General features: G+C 49.4%; 1 long non-coding RNA gene across 1 annotated transcript; it reads left to right on the forward strand.

The window, feature by feature from the left end:
- Positions 1-925: 925 nt before the first annotated feature.
- Positions 926-2756, forward strand: LOC136323448 (uncharacterized). The gene is made up of 4 exons (XR_010728973.1): positions 926-942; positions 1049-1157; positions 2314-2436; positions 2527-2756. It is a non-coding gene; the product is annotated as an uncharacterized lncRNA (long non-coding RNA).
- The last annotated feature ends 2711 nt before the right edge of the window (positions 2757-5467 follow it).

Here is a 5467-nt window from a genome sequence, read left to right on the forward strand (position 1 = left end):
TGGCCTTCAGGCCCACCACTTTGGATCAGAAATTTTAAAGTTGCTACTTCTGTGCAGGTCAGGAATTGCAGAAAACAGCTGAGCATCACAACTGTTAAAGGAGAAGTGTAGACATTTATAGATAGTGAGTACAAGTTTACTGGTGAACATAGACTCCCTGAATTCTATTCGTATAGTGCATTGCATTCAATTACCTTATTTATTGCTTATTTTCTGTTAGGTAGAGCAAATGTATACTGGAAAGGAGATCTGGCCGTTTGGGTGGGCCTAGGGGCAGCCGGTAGTATGATTTTCTGCAGTAAAATTTCACAGCTCAAGTTGAGGCTATTTTTAGAGTAAGTTTAATAAAGCTGGGGCAGTGAACCAAGGAAGAGCCAAGAACAAAAGAAGCAACAGGAGGAAGTCTTGGCTCGGTCCCTGCATCAGGGAGCTTATCTGATGATTCAGAGGTCTCCTGATCATAGGTACCTTCTCACATTAACTGTCATGGAGATGGGTTTGTCAGAGCTGGGAGCCATGCACTTGGCCCTGCCTGGAGTTACCGGCTCTCTAGGAGCCTCTGTTTGGTGGGGAGCGTGATGGGGCTTCAGTGGGGCAGCCTGGGTGATCCAGGCGGGTGGAGAGCAAGGACCTGTCGGGAGGGCCAGCTACTGCCAACCCTTCTCAGCCCAGCTGCACCTGCTGGTAAGAAGAGGGACAGGGAATGCCTGGTCCAGCAGAGCCTGTCCTGGGAGCAGGGTGCCTGCAGGAGCTACAAGGACAGTGACTCAGAACCGTGACATCACAGGCACACCTCCACACAGAGCAGAGGGAGCAGCAACACCTCCTCTGTCTTATCCCAAAGACCAGAGCCGAGCAGGGACATGGCCAGTCCTGTCCTGCCTGGATCTTCCAGGGGCGCCTGGCTGCTCTGCTGTGTGGTCCTCTGTCTCCTGAAAGCAGGTGAGTCCTGAGCTCAGGTGGGACCAGTCTTGAACCCAAGTTCTCAACGGCAGCTGGACATCTCTTGACTGTACTGGTCTCTAGCTTTGGTCTCCTTCCTCCACAGGGTCGGTGGCTGCCAGAGTCTCTCAGTCCCCAAAACACCTCATCAAAGGCCGCGGCGGGGAGGCTGTTCTGAAATGCCATTATGTAACTGGGCACAGGAGTGTATACTGGTACCAGCAGGCCCAGGGGCAGGGCCCCCTGTTCCTCATTGAGTATTACGAAAAGATGGAGGGAAATAGAGGAAACATTCCAGATCGCTTCTTAGTTCAGCAGTTCGATGACTACAGCTCAGAGCTGGCCATGAGCAAGGTGCAGCTGGGGGACTCGGCCGTGTATCTCTGCGCCAGCAGCTTAGACACAGCCCTGCAGGGCCCGTGCCTATCTGTACTCAAACCTTCCTGTCCCAGCAGGGATGTCGGGGCGAGGGAGGCTTAGCCACATCCCATGGATGTTTCTGCCTCTTTTCTCACACTTCCTGCCCTGCTGAACTCAGCCTGAGCATTCCTGAATGTTCTCCCAGCTCAGCCAGAACCTTGCAATTCCCAGCACAGGGGAGAAACCCCGGCCCTGTGACTGTGGACATTCCGTTGAGAGTTTTACTGCACAGTTGACACTGTGTTCAGAGCAGGAAGAGCTCAGTACACCATGGTATAGACAGGATCTGTAGCTCCCAGAGGCTCCATATATTTCTAGCTGTCAAACCCACATCACCATGACTCCGGAGTCACCATTCCCCTAGAATCTCATGGTGCATCATGGGCTGTGACCTGTAAGACGTAAGAGCACCATGTCCCCCACCTTAGGAGCACCTGAGCGGGGACGGGGAGGCCGCACATCATGGGTGTGGCTACACAGCCGATCGCCTGTCCACTTGAGAGGTGATATGCTCACGAGGACACAGAACAGCTGCTGGGCCTTCTCTGTCCATATTCTGACCTGCCTTGGTCTGGTGGCTCAGAAAATATTTGTCTGAGTTTTTGCATTTGTAAACCAAAAATGCATGTCTTGCAGAGATTTTATACAATGAAATAAGGCACTTAATAAAAAAATATATAGCCTCAAGTGATTTAATTCCCTATCAACTCTGGGACAAATCTCTAGTCTGGCACAATTATGTGCTAAGTGCAGTTCTGGTATCAAAGGCAGACCTGGATTCCTTTTAACCTGACTCACAGGTATTCCAGACACAAAGCCCTCTGAAATGCAAATACAGTGGGCTGAGCTTTTATTCAGGGAAATTAACTTCAAAGGGAATTAACTTCTTAAGGGAAAATGAAAATGAGGCCCTTGACAGGACTTCCTGGTTAATACAAGTCTGAAATACAGGAAGGAGGGGTGCTTCCGGAAAGCTGTGGCTTCAGAGAGACTGTGATCACTCCTTCTCTTGTCCTGAGGTTGCCATGGGCTCCAGGCTCCTCTGTTGGGTGACCCTCTGTCTCCTGGGGACAGGTGAGTTCTAAGAACACCAAGATCTTTGCATGTTATCTTTCCAGTGATTATCCCAAACATTTCCTATTTCCTTTGTCTTTCCTCACACAGCAGAACTCACAGAAGGTCGGGTCACCCAGTCACCAGACATAGGATCATAGCAAGAAGTGAGGCCGCGACTTTGTGGTGCGATCCCATTTCTGGCCACCAAACCCTTTACTGGTACCGGCAGACTCAGGGACAGGGCCTGGGGCTTCTGATTCGCTTTGAGAATAAAGACGCCATGGACGATTCCCAGTTGCCCAAGAGTCGATTTTCTGCAGCGAGGCCCAAGGGAGCACACTCCACTCTCAAGATCCAGCCAACAGAGCCAGGGGACTCGGCCCTGTATCTCTGCGCTAGCAGCTTAGCCACAGTGTCATGGGGACACTTCCTTCCCATGCTCAAAACAGCAGAGCTCTCCTTGCTCTGTTCTGCCCACAGCCGCTCTGAACACAGGCCGTCTCTTATTCCTCGTGCATGGGAAAGGAGTGGGCCCGCAGAGACACGCGGTGGTTCACATTGTAGGGAGGACGTGAATTATTTCTTGCAACATCAGGGCTGAACACGTTTGCAAATAATTATAACTCGGGGATCTGAAGCACTTTTGAAGGTAACAATTCAAGGATGCAAAACTGAAATGGACTTATCTATCACACAGACTCAGCCTTCCGGGGCTCACAATGCTTTTCCTCTTATAAAAAAAAATACACAATCACCAAACATCTATACCAAATTGAATAATAACACGGATGGTGATTCTAGAAGAGCAGCAAACTGCAGGCTCTCCCTCTGGGGTTGCTTTTACCATCGAAAGGATTTTCATTGACATCCTCCTCCCTCAAGCCCCCTAAGCCTTTCTTAGCCAATTTCCCGCATCGAAGTCTCAATAGATCACATGTGTTTGGAAAACACATTTTCCCGTCTTGCGGAAATATTTTGGTAATAATGACATTGCGATGATAATGGCGATGATTTCAGCTATTTTAGTCAGTCCCTTTTCAACTTCAAAGGAATACACACCAATGGGTATCCAGGCAACTGGTCCCAAATCTTAGCTCAAAACCGATTCTACTTTCCCCAGAGTGGTCTAACTCTGCAGTGTAACCAGCACAGGTCAACATTGTATCTAGGTCAGAGCTGGTCCCTAATGTCTTCCCAAGAGAGCATGTTTGTGCTGTTTCTGCCCACTGGCCAGTAGGGGGCACTGTGGCCTCATTGTTATCTGTAGGGAAGGTCTGCCCAGGAGGATGAGGATTGAGGGAAACCCTGGGGTGGGGGCTCAGATAGAGGGAGTTGCAGCTCCTTTGGATGATGGTGAGAAGGAAGGAATTAGAGACCAAGGCTTCTCACTATTGTGGTGGGCTGGGTTGGGCCAGGCCAGCCCACCTGCTCTGTTGTTCTACAGAGGGTACGTGGGGGGTGGGGGTGGGAATGCCAGTGCTGCCGGGGACCACATCAGAGGGACCCTGGCCCCATGGAGTTGACAATCACAGTGACACCAGCAGCAAATCCACTTCTCAGTAAGGCCTGGGATGCACCAGCACAACAGAATTTCTCCCCAAGAACGTTTGCTGTTAGCAGGATGATACCACCTTGTAGTTCTGAATTTGCCAGCTACCTGATGCTCCCACGAATCTGTTGGAAGCTTATGAGGTCTGGGGAGAGACGGTTTTTTTTTGAGCTTCCCTTGGCCACGTTCCAAATTCTTTTCATGTGACAGTGTGCCTGTTTCCCTCTGTATCATATACTGTCTCTAACTTCTGCCTCTTTCACCAGTGGTCATTGAGTCCCACAGATCCTGTAATGAATGTATTAGACTCCTATTGCTGCACTAACAAGTTACCACAAACTTTGTGGCTTGAAACACACAAATGCGTTCTTTTACAGTTCTGGAGATAAGAAGTCCGATGTGGATCCAACTAGGTCAACGTAAAGGTGTCGGCAGTGCTGTGTTCCCTTTGGAGGCTCTAGGGGACCATCTCTTCTCTTCCTTTTTTACCTTCAAAGGGACACCCTCAGTCCTCGGGTCGTGGCCCCTTCCATCTTCGAAGCCTACAATGACCAGCTTGAGCCTTTTCTCATACTACATCCCTCTGACTCTTCTTCCTCCTCCTTCTACATAGTAATCCGCTGATTAGCCACCTCAGTTTCATTTGGGACCTCAGTTCCACCTGCTATAGAGGATAACACATCCACAATGTCCTGGATTAGATACAGATATCCTGGAGAAGGCATCATTCTGCCTCCAAAACCTAGGTACCTGGTAACAGGGGAAGAACACTGATCTTTTTGAAAAACAAGATGGTGGCAACAGTTTTATGTTTTAGGTCCAACAGGAACCAGAGGCAGATCCCACAGGGGAAACGGGTCCCTCAGATCACACCACCTGGCCTGAAAACTATCTGCTTTATAGAATTGTCCTGTGCTCCTCAGTTCAGGGGCCTCAGCAGTACGTCTCTGTGCTAACCACAAAATATGGACGTACACAAGTCCTTCTTCTTGGTTAACATGCAACTCTGGGTGGTTATGATGACTCTTTTCCATGGCAACGGGCAGAAAGGAGGCCTGTGTTTTACGTCCCAGGCAATCCAGATTTCCCTGAGCTCTGTCCTATAGCCAGCTTCCCACTAGTCATTGTCCCACGTTTTCCCATTCAGAAACCCGAGCTTTTAAATCAAAAACAGTGAAGAATAAAATCTTGAGTGTGTTTATGCCAAAGACATGATCTGTTTCTATATCAAACTTCAGTGCGTTCTCTGTCCTCCTGGGTCCTCCTTGCTGAGTTCAGACCATTGTTCTCTCCCTGCTTTGACCCCCAGCCCTTCACACACGTGGCGTTAGAGTATTATACATTGTGGCTGCCCTGACTCCTTTACCCTCAGGTCTCTGCTCATTCACTCTTCTCCCCACTGTTGATCCTGCCATCACTGGGGACGTCATCATCACATGGACAATTTATGTGGGTTTGACTTCTCAGTTTTTTTGACCTCCTCACTGACAATGACTTTCT

The sequence above is a fragment of the Saccopteryx bilineata genome, chromosome 2 (genome assembly GCF_036850765.1).
Source record: "Saccopteryx bilineata isolate mSacBil1 chromosome 2, mSacBil1_pri_phased_curated, whole genome shotgun sequence".
NCBI lineage: Eukaryota > Metazoa > Chordata > Mammalia > Chiroptera > Emballonuridae > Saccopteryx > Saccopteryx bilineata.